Source organism: Acomys russatus, chromosome 21, assembly GCF_903995435.1.
Source record: "Acomys russatus chromosome 21, mAcoRus1.1, whole genome shotgun sequence".
Lineage (NCBI taxonomy): Eukaryota > Metazoa > Chordata > Mammalia > Rodentia > Muridae > Acomys > Acomys russatus.
Genome location: NC_067157.1, coordinates 28,627,299 through 28,647,080, shown reverse-complemented (window position 1 = coordinate 28,647,080; position 19,782 = coordinate 28,627,299). Strand labels below are relative to the sequence as shown.

General features: G+C 40.9%; 1 non-coding gene across 1 annotated transcript; it reads left to right on the top strand.

The window, feature by feature from the left end:
- Window positions 1-7,713: 7,713 nt before the first annotated feature.
- LOC127205399 (small nucleolar RNA SNORA48) lies at window positions 7,714-7,858 on the top strand. The gene has a single exon (XR_007832615.1). It is a non-coding gene; the product is annotated as a small nucleolar RNA SNORA48 (small nucleolar RNA).
- The last annotated feature ends 11,924 nt before the right edge of the window (window positions 7,859-19,782 follow it).

Sequence of the window (19,782 nt, the reverse complement as noted above, 5' to 3'; positions counted from 1 at the left end):
AAATGTTTGTTATGGAGAATAGGGTAACTTGAGACAAAAAAAGGCAGGTGCTCTTTGGCCCAGATGTGTGTCTTTCCCAGATGTGTCTGGGAGGTCTTTGCTGTGTTCAGACTGAGCAAACTTGTATCACACAAAATCGTTCCACATGATCTTCCAAACTATAACATGGAGCTAGTTGAAAAGCAGTGCCTGCAGATTCCATCTGAGCCCCTCTCTGTGCTGTAGTGTCACTAGTGTAATGGTGTGTACCTGTTAGGTACTTTGGGTGGGATCTGGAGCACAGGGATGAGCAGGGCAAGATTAGTCTTCATGAATGCTCCAGCAGAGTTACAAAGGGCAAAAGGCGAAGGACCATGCCACTAAAGTGGCTGAGATTGGGCCCTAAGTCAGCACTATGAAGGGTGGTGATGCCAGCCCTCCTGGAAGTAGGTCTGTACAGGTGCAGGTGAGGAGGGGCGCAGCACCTGGGTAAGCAAGGAGAGAGAGAATAGGTGGAATTGGAGATTTCTCAATATGTTGAATATGACAGGAAAGATTGAATCTACCTTCGGAAAAGCTCCTTCATCTGTTCTTTCACTTTCCAACCTATCAATAATGTAATTACTCTATGAGTCTCAAGAGGCATATTTTTTGCCTCTGAGATGATAATACATCAGTGTAGGCTTAGATTTTTAAACACCACACACACACACACACACACACACACACAAAGAAACCTACTTTACTTAGGGTTTTTAAATGCTTCTACCTCCTTTCCAATCTACTGACAAGAGGTAGGGGAGAAAGAAGGTTGGTAGGAAAAAGGGGTTGCAGACCTTTTTAGCTGTAGTTCCTTTGGGCAATTCCATTCTTTGTTGTCAAGATACACAACTGAGTCTTCAACAAAACCAGAAATTTCCATTTCAGTCATGTCCTGTTACTCAGCGGGTCAGTGGAAGGGAGCATCCTTCCAAATGAAGCCAACTTACCCACAGGCACCTTCGTTACCATATTCCTCAGCATAAAAGGGAGGATAGGCACTTCCATCTCATTGTGTGCCACAGGGACTTGCTTTGGAAAATTTAATATGTCACAAATACCTAACATAGACTCAGTTCTGTTTCTACTAAGATTTTTTTCCCCCTTGGAACCTTCAAACATATCAGCTTGTTTGTCTGATTTTCGGCTTGCACGGGATGCTAGTTGAACAAATGGCCTCGTTAGTGGCTCTATAATGGGAGTGCTGCCTGTTTCACACAGGTGCTAAGATACCGTTCTTGTCCTAGCACTGATGTGAGCCAGATATTAACCATTGTGTCCTTTGTTTTCGCGTGAGATGAGACTGAAAGAGAAACTTCTCATCACGTCGCTAGGTAACAAGATGTAACTGGAATTGTTCCAGTTCTATGGGCTGGGTCTCTCTTTTCCTTATTTACATTCAGAGACTGCAGTTATGCATGCTGACAAGAGCAACAGGTGCAGATCCTGGATGCCAGTGTCTGCCGCACAGTGAGTGTGGGGCTTTGGCAAGTAGACTTTAGTGACTTTCAATTTTAAGTACAATGAAGACGTGAAAGACAATTCAGAAGGGATATGTTCTCCACTCACTCAGTCTGCAAACATCTCTTCAGTGCCTATTGTGTATACAGCACAGTGGCATGATGTTGGGGAGTATGGAAGGTGAGGTGTATATCCAGAAGGAGTTGAGAGGAGTTGGCAGTGAATACAGTTACACTGCATTATATAAAAATTTCAGAGAATTAATACAAATATTACATTAAAGCATAAAATAAATCCCAGGTCGGCCTTACTAACTCACTCATTCTAGAAAGGCATCCTGCAGCTTGCTTTTACAGCTAATACTTTGCTAGAAGCTTTGGGTAAGCTAGTGAGAGCTTAGTGTTTTATAGATATTTATATATTTTATCTCCTTTTCTTTAACTTACAAGACTCCAGCACTTCTGTTGGTTCTCTGGAAAGGGACATAAATGGCTCACATTTAGCTCTCTTGACTACCCATTGCTGTCAATTTCATACTATTCCTGCGCTTGCCCACAGGAGCCCTGAGATTACATTTGATATTAACAATCCTTACCTCTCTGGATTGTACAGGTCCGGTTGCTACCTGGACTGCCTGTGTGGTCTTCTTACTCTGGGACGTTTAGATGACACACATTTTGTCAGCTGTGTAAGGTGCAGTGTTTATGATTTTTCTAGAGAAAGGAAATTTCAAAGACCAATTGGACAAATGCAGAGCTGTGCAGACATTCAGTCCAGAGTGACAGGCCCTTCAAAAGCATCAGGCTATTTCCTCACAAGACTACATGGCACACTGTAGGCGACACACCTCCATCTCACTCAATAAGCAATTTCCTATGGGTGCTTGGGATATGATCTGACATACCTCTTCTCTTCAGAGTTCCATCCATGCCCTCTGGTGCTTAGTTACCTACCCTGAGCATCCCATGAGATGAAGTACATAGGAAAAGCCTTCCCCCATCCCCACATCCCAGCTGCCTTTCCTACCTCAAAATAGCAATGTTTACAAACTACTGAGCAAATTCGTATTACAGATGAGGAAACCCAACCTCAGAGTCTGTGATTCCTGGCAGTGTGTCCCTAGTGATTCCTGGTATTGCATCCCACAGTCCCTGGTGTGTCACTTGACATCTTCTATACCACAACACACTGCTAGTTAGTTAGCCCAAAAGTCCTCAGGAAGTTCTCAAATTTTTGCTTGTGTTAGTTTTTGCTCAGGAAAGCCAAAGTTTATGCTAAAATTATCAATAAAGAGTGACCTGTTCTCTCAGAAATCAGGATATAGATTATTAAACTATAGAAATTAGGACAGTGTGACATTAGTTCAGGGATGAAGAAATATGCAAATCTAATTGGCTAGCTCAATGTGAGCTTGTATCTCTAAGCAAGTGAATGAAGTACTCAAAGTGGAAAAAAATAATGCTTATACGTGTTGGAAAATGTCTCTTTGACCTTGCATTGTAAAAGACATTCTTAAAAAATCCAAGTACAAAGATGACTAAAGTCAAATGTTAAAATTCAAACTTTATCTATTGGTCAAGTGTGGTGACACAACCTGCCTTTGATCCAAGTACTTAGAAGGCAGAGTTAGGTGGAGCTGTGTGTATTCAAGGCCACCCTGGTCTACATAGTGAGCTCCAAAATAACCAGAGCTAGATAGAGAGACCCTATTGCAAAACAACTATATATGTATATATAAGGTCTTATATATACATATATGATGATATAATAAATAAGAATTTACTATTAAACATTATATAAATGCTTTAAAGATAAACCATAAATATAATGTTAAGTTAAAAAATCATGAGCTTGCAAAATTTTTCTGGCATGGTAGCATGGTTAAAAAGACATGAGTGATGCAATGCAATGTTTTCCATACATTATCATTAAAAGGTAAAACATAAAATAAAGCTGAAATACCATGTATCCAAGTCAGAATTTGCTTAGTAGAAAATGGGTGGGATCTTAGGCCGTGACATATAGTCTTTGCCAGGTTAACTTCCTTTTTTGCTTTTGCCTTTCACTTGCTTACTTGTTTGTTTTTTTAAGATAGATATCACTATGTAGCCCTGGCTGTACTGGAGCTCACTATATAGAACAGGCTGGCCTTGCACTCAGAGAAATTTTCCTGTCTCTGCCTCCTAAATGCTGAGATTAAAGGCACGCACTACCACACCTGGCAGCATGTTATTTCTTAACAGGATTATAAGCATGTCTGGACTCCATCATTAGAGCTTTGCTAATTAGAGGGAAGGCACATAAGTATGAACAACTTTTACTAACACTGTAAATGCTGGATAATGTGGTGTTTTAGTTGCATTATTCATTTAATCCCTAAGCTTGTTCTCTTATTGTAAGCTCACGCCTCACAAAGAAAATATTTTATTTACATTCTGTAATGAATCCCACACCAGCAGCATTAGGATAGAATATTAACATAGTAGGCAACCAGACTCCCTGCTCCTAGTCCAGGATGTGGCATTGGACGAACATGTAACATAAACTTTCTGGGTCTCTGCTTCCTGATTTATATATAACATTGAGTTAAATATGTACATAGGCTTCTTTTATAAATGTTTTGTGAGTTGCATTATTGGTCTTAACAAGTGTATTATATCCAAGAAGTGTTTTACTTTTAAAAAAAATCAACTAACCAAAGAGGAAAAGATTCTTCAGAAATCATCATATGGAAGTAGTGGCTTGGAGGTAGCTGGGGACCAGAATAAGACATAGATTGAGCATCTAATATGATGAAATATATCTGTTGGAAAATGTGTATGTGTGTGTGTGTGTGTGTGTGTGTGTGTGTGTGTGTGTGTGTGTGAGAGAGAGAGAGAGAGAGAGAGAGAGAGACGGAGAAACAGAGAGACAGAGAGGAGAGAGGAGAGAGACAGAGACAGAGAGAAACAGAGAGACAGAGACAGAGGCAGATTTATTAAACAGAGCAAAAACTCCACTCCTACAGCAACTCACCAAGCTTCTCATTAGGCAGATTTTGTCCCATCAGGCGCTTTTGTTACTTTCTCTTATTGCACTGTAGAGCTGAACTAACTGCGGCGGTGCTTAGAGACTTATGATGGCCAGCCTGTCTATTTTAAATGGAAGTGAAATTGAAAGGACTTTATTAGCAGGACCACATTTCCACAAAGCAAGAAATCACTCTATAATATTCTTTCAAATAGCCAAGTCATCTCTTCCTGGAGTTGCCTCTTGCTGCATCTTTCAGCCTCAGCTCTTTTATCAGAGCAGTTTCCTGGCACCTTCGTGAACCGGTCGGTGGATGTACTCACCTACAGAAAATTTCACGGGGGAAACATCAGTCTGTCAGAATCTTACTGATTGTTTAAAGACAAAACACTTTTCTGTACACCAAGAGAAGGTTCTTGCCCAAATGGCTCTTCTTTTAGATTTCTTGTATGCCACAGAAACAGCTGTTAGCGTATTATTACTCTCCAAATAGGCTAGCTGTAGTACAATTCAGTAAATTGATGCTTCCTTACTATATGTCAGTCCAGTCCGCTTGATGGAGTTTGAAAAGAGAAACAAAGACCTGTCTACTGAATACTCATGTTCTCTGCAGAGTAGGAAGCACGTTTCCTTCCTTTGTATCTCACCAAGAGTTTTACCTGGGCTAGTGAGGTGGCTGAGCAGTTGAGGGCACCTGCTGCTTTTGCAGAGGACCAGAGTTTAGTTCCTAGCACCCACATCATGTAATTCCTGTAATTCTAGCTTTAAGGAATCCAGTATTCTGTTCTGGCATCTGCCATCACCTCTGGACACACACACACACACACACACACACACACACACACACACACACACACACACAGTCTTTGATTAAGAAAAAACAAGTTAAGGAAGCAATTTCAATTTGTTTTAAAATCAGAAGTTGATATCTAACATTAAGTAGCAAGGGATAGCTGGGCGGTGGTGGCACGCCTTTAATCTCAGCACTCAGGAGGCAGAGGCAGGCAGATCTCTGTGAGTTCGAGGCCAGCCTGGTCTACAAAGTGACTTCAGGACAGCCAAGGCTACACAGAGAGACCCTGTCTTGAAAAAAAAAAAAAAGTAACAAGGAATATAATTTAGTGAAAAACTAGGCTTTGAAATCAGGTTTCAGAAAACCAAACCAAGAGAAAGTAGTAATATTGATAGCAATTAAAATCTAGCTTAAGGTAATGAGTAGTAAGTGACCCAGGAACACAAGAGCACAGAATTTAGTAACTGCTTACCGAGGTGAGACCGAGAGAAGGAGAAGCTGCCACGTCTGGTCTAACACATTCCTGTTTCACTCTGGTGATCCTTTTAATTAGAAGATTTGTCTTTTTAGTTGCTAGGTCATTTGAATTGGCCTTCCTTGCTTTTCTTCTACAAATTAACTATAAAATGATTTCTTATTTCTGTATTTGTAGTTTTTTTTAAATATAAATATTTTGTCAGAGAATGTTCTGATGAAATCTTACACTCTGTGAGTTAGTGTCAGTTGATTTTTTCTTTTCCGTAAATGTTTTATGGGTATTTGAGAATAATGTGTATTTTAGTTTGTGGAATGTAAAGCTCTAAGAACGCGTTTTGAAAAAGCATGTTTTTCTTAGTATATGTAGTCCTCTGCAGCCACACTTTTCTTACATAATTTTTGTTATGAAAGTTAAACAAAATGAAAACTCAGGTGCCTTTACCCCTAAGCAGAGGGGCGATGGTGTGAACTACAAGTCAATAGAGGACAGTGGGAAATCAGAAGAGCTGAGCCCGGTTTGGGTAACTCAAAATATAAAGCAGCATACTTAACAAAGGAAAGTGGAGGGAGGGAGGGAGGGAGGCAGGGAAAGAGGGAGTTAAATAGCAGAGATGTGGACAGTTGGACACATTTATTATTAGTCAGATTTTGATAGTTCTACCACATATAAACGAAAAATAAAAAGAAGCCAAAAGAAGGAGCAATGAGATAGGTAATAAATATTATTAAAATAATGTAGGCCAGAACAAAGCGAGAGCACCACTTCACTCTCTATTTAAAGGAATTTCTGTGTGGATTAAAAGCTAAACATGTAGTAAATCAGTACAAGTGCTGAGAAGATGGACTCCAGACTGTTTACCACCCCGGGCTAAGACTCTTTTCCAAGGCAGAGAACTTAGACTAAAAGACAAACAGATTCATAGATAGTTTTTCTGCATAGAAATTTACAAATCACATAAAAATTATCATATAAGTTTATAGCTTAAAACCTTATTAAATAGTGCATGCAGGAGCATGCACAAACTGTTGTACCAACCAAGGATAATATATGTAGCAAACCTAGACTCCCTGTTCAGATCTAACCAATGGACATCTCATTCTCCATGGCTGTGGGGAGAGCTGGGACTGCCTCTGACATGAACTCTGGTGCCCCCAATTTGGTCACTTCTCCTTGGTGGGGAGGCCTGGTGGCACTCAGAGGAAGGGGAAGCAGGCTAATCAGATAAGACCTGATAGGCTGTGGTCATATGGTGGGGGAGGAGGTCCCCTTCTGTCAGAGATCTAGAGGAGGGGAATAGGGCAGAAGAGGGGGGAGGGTGGGACTAGGAAGATACAATCGAGGGGATAACAATTGGGATGAGCCAAGGACAATACCGACGGTAAACTTTAAACCCCTACCCAGATCTAGCCAATGGTCAGAACATTCTCCACAGTTGAGTGGAGAGTGGGATATGACTTTCTCACATACTCTGATGCCTCACATTTGACTCCCCTGGAGGGGGAGACCTGGTGGCACTCAGAGGAAGGACAGCAGGTTGCCAAGAAGAGACTTGATACCCTATGAGCATATACAGGGGGAGGTAATCCCCCCTCAGGAACAGTCATAGGAAAGGGGAAAAGGGGAGGGAGGGAAGAATGGGAGGATACAAGGGATGGGATAAACATTGAGACGTAACAAGAATAAATTAATTAAAAAATTAAAAAAAAAAAACAATTGGGATGTAATCTGAATAAATTATAATATATGAAAATGAAAAAACTTCATTAAAGCCCAGCAGTGGTGGTGCTTGCTTTTAATCCCAGCACTCTGGAGGCAGAGTCAGGAGGATCTCTGAGTTGGAGGCCAGCCTGGTCTATAGAGTGAGTTCAAGGACAGTCAAGGCTACACAGAGCAACATTGTCTTGAAAAACCAAAACCAAACCAACCAATCAAGTGAAAAAGATTTACTTCCCTCTACCCCAACAATGGGCAAAGAGAGACCTCATTGATGGTGGTGTCCTTATATCAATCAGGAGCACAGAGCCGGTGGCAGTCCTTTGTTCATCCCAGCTTGATGTCTGGTGTGGCAGCCAAAGCTGTTTTATGGATAGGACACATGAAAATAAAATCAAATGAGACCCATGCAGTGCAGTGCGAAAGGAAGAAGACAGACAGAGACTCGAAGACCACCACGGCACCCACAGACCTGCCCTCCGTAAAATGGCACAGGTGGGCCATAGACACCCACTTGCCACCACATCACGAAGCATAGATGGAGGATGTTACCCAGGGGACCTGCCAGCTGCGTGGCCAGCCTGCAGTGGGAGCCACCACAGTGCACGAGTACATGGTGGTCAGATGGGAGAGAAAAAGAAGTGGAGCAGCTTGAGCATTATGAAGAGAGATGGAGGAGAGGGCGAGCCTGTTGTGAGTGGCCAACCCCACTTCTTGGGGCCATGGTGAGGTCCCAGCCTAAGCTGCCACTGAGGACCATGTGTAAGACTGTGGCTTCACAGTGGCCGGGGTCAGTGTCAATGTCAGCCGCTCATATTACCACTAGAGTGTGGAACTCTGCTAGATAAGATTGAAGTCTGACAACTCTGGATAGCCATTTGCACTCGGTCTCTGATGGTGGACCACCTTTTCTCAGCAGGGGTTCTCACTCCCACTGATCTGGTAACCCTAGGTCTTGTAAGGAGCATCACATAGCCCTCAGGGAAGATCAGAGACCAGACCCTCTCCTGATAAGAAAACTGGTTTGGCAAACCCCACCCTATGCTAAGGAGATCCTAACCTCCAGCAATTGACCTTTAACCCTACCCCAAAGTTCTTCCCTCACCCATAGGATAATTAAGTACTGTGTTTTCCTTCTGGTGATAGGACCCTGTGATACTGCACGTAAATGAGATGCTGTACCGCTGCGTGTAGATTAAGTATCCTGGCACCCCTAGCCCCAGGGATTCAGATACATTCATCTTCAAACCCCTCCCCACTGCCCAAGGTATATAAATGAGGGATGGATGGCTTGCTCTCTTTCTGGTGTTTGTCATTCCTTCACCATGGCCTTCTGAGACTCCATTCATTCAGGGTAAGAGTTGCCACTGGATGCTCAGGGCTTGACGGCCAGTCAAGGCAGTGATGGCAGAGTTGGCTTGGCAACTGCTCCACCACCACTATCTCCGCACTGACCCCTGGGGAGGCACCGCAGAGCTTGCATCTCACTTGGCTTGCCTTCCAGTCGGTTCTGGGGACACCCACCTACTTTCTCTGCTGTGCTTAGAACAGCAACTTAAGAAAGGGCTGTAATATTTTGGATGTCATCATTGGATTGTGGACCTCCTGAGTCTCCACTGCCTTCTGATACCAGCAATCTCACTTTAAAAGAGCTAAACTATAACACCCAGTGGAAACTCATTTTCCACATTCCCTGATTGGACTGGGATCCTGGCCTAGTGCCCAGGCTTTGGGCCTCACCCTAAGCACTCTAAGTCAACCCTGATCAAGAAACAGGGTCTTGGGACCTTTGAACTCAAGGTCCATCCATTCCTGTGCAGAGGCAAATAGCACCTGGACCAGCTTGCCAGACTGGCAGAAGCCAGGCCACCCTCCTAGAGAACATGGGGATGTTCCTGTTTGGGCCAGCAGGTGCGGTCCATGTGGATGTCCAGGGGCTGTGCGTAACTGACCCTACCCCTCACTAGATATGGTGCTCTGGAGAACTGGCCCCATCTCACCTGAGGCAGCACAGTGGAGGTGGGCCTGGTAGCCTGATTACAGGTGAGCTGGTCCTGAGGGCATGAGTGTGGGAGAGCTGACCCTGCTGCTCTTCTGTAGTGAGGTGGTGTGGGTGAGATGGTGATGCCTTTCCTGCCTCACCCCTCAACTTCTGCATTTAGTAGGGCTGCTCCCAGGGCCGTGAGAACGGGAGAGCTCTGCCCCTCGATGGCTGGAGCACTTGAGGGTGCATGCCATACACAATAGAGCTGGCCCTGATGGAGGGGCACAGAAAAGCTGGCACTTAGGTTAAGAGTGTGGGAGAGCTGTCCCTGCCCCCTCACTGGGTCCACCACTTGGAAGAGTGGGTCTCCCTCCCCCCAATCTCTGCCTTGACTGGACAGCACAGTGGAGCTGGCTCTGGAGTTGTGGGTGCCTGTGAGCAGGCCCCAGGAACATAAAAGCAGGAGATCTGATCCTGTCTCCTGTCATGGTGGCATTGAGTGGCTAAGCTGGAGCAGTGCTGGGGAGCTTGCCCTGGTGGTGCTGATAAGGGTGAGCCAGCAGGCTGGCCAGCTCAGCCATCACTCAGGCTGAGTTCCAGGCCTCTGAATTGGCCCACCCCAAAATATATATCATCTCTGAATGGGTGGGACACATAAAAGGGCCTATCCTCCTGCTCCAAAGCTGCAGGACTTCCATGGTACAGGGCAACAACAGAAGAGGGAGGAGTCCCAGTGAGGATCTGATATTGATGATGTCACAGAAACCGGAGATCTTGAACCAGAGCAATGACTCATTGCAATGAGCATTTGCAAGTGAGGATGTGTGGGCAGAGGGATAGATTGTGGCACACACAGGGACATACTACAGCTTCCAGAGTGAGACGTTCTCTGTGCCTTGTTTTTGTTGTTTGTTTGTGTGATTTTTGTTTTGAGACGGAGGTTGCAAGGGTGAAGGGAAGGTATGAGCGGATGAGGAGATGAGTGGGCTGGGATACATGATGTGAAACTCATAAAAAATTAAAAATTTTTTTCATTAAAATGAAATTCAGACAGATGGAGAAGAAGCCCTTCGTTCATCCTTTGTTTCTTTTTTTGTTTGTTTGTTTTCTTCAAGTCAGGGATTCTCTGTGTAGCCTTGGCTGTTTTGGACTCGATTTGTAGTCCAGGCTGTCCCCAAACTCAGAGATCTGCCTGCCTCTGCCTCCCTGAGTGATGAGATTATAAGCATGTAACACTGCACCCAGCTGCTTTTTTTTTATTTCTAAGATTAAAAAAAAAACAATGAAAAAAAGAGTAAAATATAAAATTAAATAAAGAACAGAAATAAAACAACTCATTAAAAAATAACTGCAAACAGAAAAAAATCAGTTGACATCTGTCACATAACATAATGCTTAAAATGCACTCTTGTTATTAATTCATCATACTGACAAAATATTAAAAAGATTGATAGCATATAATACTGACAGAGGTGTTGGGGAAATGAACTTTTATAACGTTTTATGAAAATTATTCATTTGTAATAGTTCTTTCATGAAGTTTTCACACATTTGATTAAAATTGAAATGTGAGTAAATTCTAACCAGGTCTAGAAATAGGTAGATGTAATAACAAATAAGAACATGACTATGTAATAATTAATACACATTGCTTATAATGATAAACATAGAATATCCTGTAGGTCATAAGTTATTTAAAATTTGTTGCATTCCATAATCCTCTGTTGAAATTAACAAAATGAAGTTAAGGTGACTATATCTGAACACTTCTATTAGTGCAAGTTTCTCTGGGGAGGTGGCATTGAAGTGAGGCGAGAGTGCATTTTGTTGATTTGTTTTTGTTTGTCTGAGACATGGCCTCATGTAGCCCAGGCTGGCCTGACATGTGTTACATAAGAAGGGTGCTATTGAACCTCTGATCCTCCTGCCTCCTGCCTCCACTTCCCAAAGGCTAGGGGTTCTGCGTAGGCGCTACCACAGCCAGTTTTACGTTATGCTTTGAGCATGTTATGTTGAACACTCAGCTACCTGAGCTACCTGAAACCAGCTTTTACGCTGCAGTACTGTTGAGCTCTGTGGCTGTATTACTTTCACATTTTTAGTAGTCATTTCACAATGCTAATTCATAACATTGTATCTCCATGGGTGTCCTACCTGTGTTCGTTGGCTGGTGCTGTCACAAAACTTCATGGTCACTCCAAAGTTAACGGCCGGCCTGCTGTGCCATAGTCAAAGTGGATCTTAGAATTACGCCAAGATGTCAAGCTCGAAGATCTGTTTGTCACTTAGATAGCTTGATACTTTTTCTCCTATGTTTCTTCCTCAGAACTAAGGCAAGGAGTCACTAGAGTTTTCTTGTCTGGAGAGGCTTCAGGACAAGGCTGGAAAGAAATGTAGTCTATAGGACTCTGGTTTGTGTTTAAAATCCCACTAGGAAGGTCTGTAGAGAGAGCACAGAGTAGATTGGAGTACATGGCAGAGAGAAAATGACATCACTTAAGTTTACATGGAAGCAGAGAATGACTTCACACAGCAAAGGAATGAGATATAGACATAGATAGACGATAGATCATAGATAGATAGATAGATATAGAGGTGAGAGAGGTAGAGATAAAGATGAGATAGAGCAGAGGTGGAGAAAGAAACAGACCCCAAACTGGTGTAAGCCGGTGCATACCTGAGCAGTAGGGTGAACACATGGCAATCAGCTAAGCAGTGGGCACTGCTCTAGGGGCCTGCTCGGACCTGAAGATCTAGCATCCTCATTACCATGCCCTGGCAGGAAACAGCACAGGTGCCACAGAGTTGGGAGGGGGCACACCGGCAGAGACACACTGATACTGTTTCTGCATGCTCATACACTAGAAACACACACACATGCACGCACGCACGCACGCACGCACGCACACACACACATTTGGTGGGAAGACGAGATGAAAGTTACAAAACCGCTTGACAAAAACCATCTGCATCGTGCCAGCCTGAATCCCACATGAAACTGACTGATGGAAAGCGAAGGGAGTAAAGTGTTATTTCTTACATACCTAAGCTTGAGATTTATAACTGCTCCATTCTTTATGTCTCCTTGCCAGGTGGCAGGGCTTACAGAAGAGAATTTACTTCCCTTCTGATATTGAAAGCATGCTCCCTCCTCTTGACAGATAAAGCTTAAGATTAGATGTGAAATCCAGCCAGGGAGTGGCTTTTGTCTCTCTTGTCTCTGAAAAAAAAAAAAAAAAAGTCCCAGTCTGCTTCTAAGAGAATTTTCCTTTAATGGAAAAATTCAAAGTGGGGTAAAAAGCGCCTGGCTCCGAAGGTGATCACCGATTTTGCAATATGAAGCTACAGATAATAAGTGAGGCCTCTATTCCAATTTTAAATAGTTTTTAGAGCAATTTCAAAGACAGAAGGAAGCACAGCGGAACACTAATCATATTTTCCATTCCAAGGAAAATTCGTCTCCTCGGCTTGCCTGTCAGGTGATCAAAGAACTGTGCAAATAAACGCAGGACTCTGCTTCCTGCGCAGGAATCCGAGGCTAATTGCTGGACCAGGTCGCCCCTGCACTGTCTTTCCGTTGATTTTCTTGTCCCTGGGAAGTCTGATATTCCACTTGAAGAAATTCTGTATGGCTTATTTAAACATTCACCATACTTTTTTTTTCTTGTCGTTGAGCTCGACTCTAGATATTAAAACAAGTATTTTGAGAATCAATGTTATTTCATTAAAAGTTTCATAGGAGTGTGGTTGGAAATCTGTAAGATAAGACTTGAAGTAGTAGCTACCTGAGGGTTGTGTGCTAGCTACTGTCGACTCAACACAACTTGGAGTCCTATGAGAAGAGGGAACCTCCGCTGAAGAACTGAGCATCCCTGCGAAAGTGGCCCAGTGCTGGGTAAGAACGCTAGCATTCCTCCCTGGCTTCTGCTTGTTCCTCTGCCCTAAATTCCCTCAGTAAAGGACTGTGACCTCTACTGCAAGCTGAACTAAACCCTTTCCTTCCCAAGCTGCGTTTTGGTCAGGCTGCGCATCAAAGTGACGCAGACAGCAAACCAGAGCCTTTGTAATAGTGAAACGAAACTCAGTGTGGGCAGCACAACCCCTGGAGTGCATAATATCAACTGTGATTTCTTTCGTCATTCGTGTTTTGCTAACTTGCATTCATCCCAATTCTAAGAGGTTGCTTTTATTGAAAAAGTGTAGATGCCCTCCATGAAGAAAATAAACCCAATATGCAGAAATTTTCTTTTGTACTTATAAATAAACTCGTCTTAGCTTCAGTTGCTATTATAAAATCCCCCTCAACTTGGCGATTTAAAGTATAATTGCTTTCCATAGCTCTAGAAATGTGATCTCTGAGGCGAAGGCACTAGTTCCCTGGGCTTCTGGTTAGAAAACCTGATCTTTAATCAGCTGCCTTCTCGTGGTGTTCTCACGTGGTGGGAAGAAAAGCACTGACCACATCCTCTTTTCCTTTCTGAAAGGACACTGGTACCATCATGGGGCTCCACTGCCACAGCCCCCCCTAACCCTAACACTTCCCCAAGGCCTCACCCCTACATGCCATCAGACTGAATTAGGACTCTGGTACATGATTTCAGGAGGGGAGGTGGCACATTCAGTGCATTCATTATTGAAAAAAAAATTATATCATGGGCAGAATGTTGTCCTGTTTTATTATCTTAAATAAAGAGTAAGTGAACTTATATATTAAAATGCCTATATGTCACATGGTATTCATACAGAATGATGTGGGAAGCTGTTCCTCTCTAAGGCATTTCTAGTTATCATTCCATTAAGAGAACACATTTTATTTGTTTATCTGGGTTTTTGTTGTTGTTGTTGTTGTTTGGTTTTTGAGACAGGGTTTCTCTGTGTAGTCTTGGCGGTCCTGGACTAGCTTTGTGGATGAGGCTGGCCTCAAACTCACAGAGATCCACCTGCCTCTGCCTCCTGAGTGCTGGAGATTAAAGGTGTGCACCACCACGCCCAGCTTAAGAGAACACATTTTAATATCTGCTTATTTCCTAGGAAAATTTTCATATAGTAGTATTACTGGGCCAAACATGACCTATTTATAAGGACAAACATGACCACAATTTATATGATAGATACATTGTTTTATAGAGATTTTGAGCCCAGCTAACTTTTAAGCCACATTTCCTAAGGGATTTCTGTTGCCATTGGTACTTTGAGCTTATCTTTTCTAGAATGAAAAACTTAATATTTTTACTTGCTGCCAAGTCTGATGACCACAGTTCAATTTCTGGAACCCACCTGGTGGATGGAGAGAACTGACTTCCACAGATCGTACTCTGGCCTCCACATATGTGTCACCGAACACATATATGCACACACATGTGCATATAAATACAAAAATGTAATTTTAAAAGATTGGGTACAACTAATACACGCACAGCACAACCCCCACACGCAGGGCTCGGGGAAGATTGCAGAAGACAGGGAGGAAAGTCTGTAAGAACCAGAGGGTCGTGGAGTTTGCTGTGAGACTGAGCCTCATGGGAATGCCAGAAGCTATGCTCATGGAGTCTCATCAGCGTAGCTGCCAAAGCATAGCTTGAACAAGGCCAATAGCAACAGACACAGCAACACGGAGAGGAGAACGCCCAGCAGGCTCAGGCCTAGACAAAGAACTATGGTGACTATACAATGCCCAGAGTGGGAGAAATCGTCTTTCCCAAGGAAGAGTGCACCAACTGGTTATCCAATAACAAATGCTCAGCCCTGAAAACATACATACATGTTACATGATATAGACTGAGCATGTTCACTTACAAATTTAGAAATATATATGTATATATACATATATATACATATACATACACACACAATTGAATAACAGGAGATAATAAATTTGAAAGAAGGGAAAATAATGTAATAATTTTACAGTCTCAAAGGAAAAATTAAAAATTTAAGATAATTTATATACATTAAATTAATAATTTATGGCATCTTGTTTAAACTGTATATTTTCTGATTGTGAATTATTTCTTTTTAAAATTTTATTATTTTATGAATGTATTCAAAGAACAGAGATATGCAAAAAATATCACTAGATGCAGGGTAAAAACAGCTACTGGTGATATTTTGATATATTTTAATAGACACATTTTACATGCATATTAAAATAACATTTACATTTCTTTAAATAGGATGATATATTCTTTTGAAATACTATAAAATATAAAGAAGAAATAATTATTAATTTCTCAATATCTCTTATTTTATTCTTGGTTTACTAGTTTGATATCCCAGCATATACATTCAATTATTTTTTTACAGCAAAAAAAAAGCTTTTTAATAAATACATTGGCACATATTGTTTTTTACTTAATCATTTCTCTATTCATAGATATTTCAAGTCATTCAATGATTCATGATTTTAAGCCATGTGCAAGAAATATCTTTGAACATGAAGATTTTTATTAGTCTTTTTTTCAAGTCATATTTATTTCTTCAGTGCAGCTTATAAAAGTAAGTTTTATCCACTTGATGTAATTGTTGCCTCAGAGGTTTACTACTTATTAACTCACTCTTTCTAAACTCTGATAATTAATTCAACTCAGCTCTTCTAGTTCAAACTTCTCTCCAAGCTGACTGATTCAATCTGGCTTCCTTTTCACTTCTCACTGAATTGCTCTGCTTGGAAAAACTGCCTCTGAATTCTAGGAACTGAATTTTATAACTGTATCAGTTGAACAGAACTGCATGAACTCAACTAAACTCAATTGCATTCAACTGAACTGCACCAAACTGTACTGAACTGAACTCAACTGAACTCCACTGCATGGCCTGAACTCAAATGAACTACCCTCCCTCAATTAGATGTCACTTTCAAACATTGCTGGCTCCTTACACACTAACCTTACTTTCATTGTTAGGGATTAAAGGTGTATACTAAGGGCATGCCTGCATTCCAGCTGGACCACGTAGACCTAGAAGGTCTTTGGATTAAAATTATTCTACAACAAGCTGTCTAGAGTTGAACTGCTAGTGTTCTAGTAGAGTAACTAGACTTCTGGTCTACCAGAAGACTCATCTACTACCACATTGCTCTTCAGGAAGGTCACATTACTTTAACACTCCTAAATTTTCTTCTCATGGGTTGCTAAAATATTGATTTGCAGATGTTTTTAGGTTAAATTCTTCCTAAATAGAGATATTTATCTATCTCTAGGTTTCTCCTCAATGTTCTCAAAAGATTTTACAATATTTAAGCAACCATAGCTTTAAATTGTTTTATTTCATCACAGTTCAAAAACTTAAGTAGTTTATCCTAGTGCTTTAAAAAAAATGAGTGATCTGGGCATCTTGATAGACTGAAGGCTCTAATAGGAAGTCCAAGGCCCTGTCCATGACCTGTGTTTCTGTGAAGCCAAACAGTGGCTCTCAACCCTCTAATGCTACAACTCTGTAACACAGTTCCTCATGTTGTGGTGACCCCCCCCCAGACCATAAAATCAGCTTGTTGCTATTTCATAACTGTAATTTTGTTACTCTTATGAATTGTAATGTAAATATCTGATATGCAGTATATCTGTGTGACCCCAAATGGGTTGTGACCCACTGGTTGAGAACTGCTGCTCCAGGAGCTTATGTCAATGCTTCTGATCTGTGGGCCATAGGAAAGTATTCCAGATAGTTGCTAACTTCTTTTGTTATTCAATTTTGTGCTTCATTTCCTCCTATGTTTCCCTTGTTGATGTCAGTTTTAAAGACATTATAATCAAATTATTATTATTATTATTATTATTATTATTATTATTATTATTATTATTATTATTATTATTATTATTCATTATGTAGCCTTGGGCTTATGATCTTTCTGCTTTAGACTCTCCAGTCCTGGCAGCACAGGTGTGTGCACCACACTTAGCTGAAAAAGTAGTCTTTTTGGTAGAGATGCCCTAAGCAGAGGCATAAAACCAACACAAAAAGAATTGACAGATGCTACTTTCTGTCTGCCGTAAGATAATAATGTATGACACGCTTTTAGAGGTGATCCTCTCTTTCCTTGCTCCGCAGTTCTTACTCCTTAGTAGTGGGACAGACTTTGACTTATTTTAAGATTGTATTTTGCTAACTTTATTCTTATTTGTTCTCATTCTTGTGTTTACTTTTCCTCTTGCCACAAAATTCTGAATATGGAGTCAGGGAGATGGCTCAGCCAGTGAAAGCATTTGCGGTTAAAAAAACAAAAAACAAAAAACAAAACTGACAGCCACAAACTCACAGTGGAAGAGAGGACCGACTTCCAAAAGTTATTCTATGACTTCCACAGCACATTGTGTGTGCCATGCACACACACACACACACACACACACACACACACACACACACACACATGCACACCATAAGAAATTAAATTTAAATTTCAAAAATCTAAATATAGTATTCACAGTAAGTGGTGGCATAGGGTTTTGTTTGTTTCTTTTGTTTTGCTTTTAATCTTTTTAGGATTCTCCAAACTTCCTAAGCTGCCCATCTTCACTCCATTCTCCTTATGTCTTCTCACCTGAGGATTCACACTGTGTTTTTATAAGCCACTTTTACAAAGGCTGGCAGAAGAGGCAATCTCTACCGAGACTTCTTCTTTCTTTCCTGTGACCCACAAATGGCACATTACCACAAGTCCTGTCACCTGCAAATGTTAAATGTTCTTTGCTATTGGGACTGGTCCAAATGGAGATGAAACATTGCCTCAGATGGAGATGGAATTGTAAAGTGTGGGGCCCTGACTTTACTGAGTCATGCCGTAGCCTAACGGTAAGTCAGTCAGCCACCCGTTCCTTCATCAGTCTTGAAATTCTCAACACAGTGAAAATGCAATAGCTGGTTTTAGCCAAATCAGTCGTTCAGATGCCAGTAGCTGAAATCTTTTTGCCTTCTGCATCCCATCCTCAGTAACACTGTGGGTGTCATTAGGAAGATACAGGTCTTCGTTGTGGCACACTTTTCTTTCTTCCATTTTTTTCTTTTTTAAAAAAATCCTTTCTTTTAGTTACAGTATTAAATTTGATATATCATAAGTGCTGCATATATACTTTATAAACACATTTTATGTTATATTGTGTTGTATTAATTGTTTGTAATTTACATGAATGTTCCACTACTGTAAAAAAAAAAAAAGCTGACTTTATACAGAACATTTCTTGATCAGTTACAATGAGCTATATTACTGCTCATATAGTTTTCTCATAGATTTTATCATATAGATTTCTACATCTAATTCTGGATAAATAAATTGCTACAACCTTGTAAAGATTAAGATAAGACTCTGACTTAGGAATCTTAATTTTAGAAAGGCATTTTTCTAAGGTAGCTTTTAGTACAGGAAAGCTGTCAAATTAAGTTATACACATATTTGGAAACAGAATGAGTATTGTGCATTGCTCTACAAACACTACACATCTGCTTGCTGAAGAGAATTAATTAATACTATCCTAAAGATTTATGCAATCTAGGAGAAAATATCACCATTGTTATCTAAATTACAAGTAAAATACATTCTTCTACTTTAATATAGACACAAAACAAAACACAACGAAAAAAATTCATCTTGGTTTAATCTTCAAATGCTTAAATGCCAGCTGGGCTGCATGTCTTTCCAACTCACTATGTTTCTTTGTGAATTTTTCCACATATTTCTCTTAACACCAGGACAATTGTCACAGGACAGAATGAATCAGTAAACACAATGACTCATGTACTCATTAGACTTATTTCTTCTGTCTTAGTTCTATGCTTACGGTATCTATCTGTACATGTAAAGAGGATGTGATTATCTGTTTATTCGAGCTGTTGCATATTTGTTACATACTTATTGTTTAACAATCTGTCTTCCTTTGACAGCCTTACACAATCACCTTATGCTTAGACTGAACTCCGTGTCTGGGTTGTTGGTTCACCTGGTTATTCATACACAGAATTTAGCTACATCTACAAACTCAGCCCTTGCAGACTGTGCTTGCATGCATTTCACATACATCAGGAAGTTATTTCAGAGTCAATAGCTGCAAAGCCATTCTAGGGAGAGGGGTGAAAAACCACATTAAATGAAATTAGAGATCAACATTTTTGAAAGGAAGACTAAAAAAATAGACACTATAAGAACAACATTAAGACTTGTGTGAATACCACAGCAACCAACTTATCTTTTAGAAACTAAGTCAGTTCCTATTGAAAGGCCATGAAAAGCATTTCATTCATGTTTAAATTATTTCTTTCAGGCCCATAACATTTGAGTAATATTTAATTTGTAAAGAATCAACACAGAGCTTTATATGAACAACTTGTACATTTAAT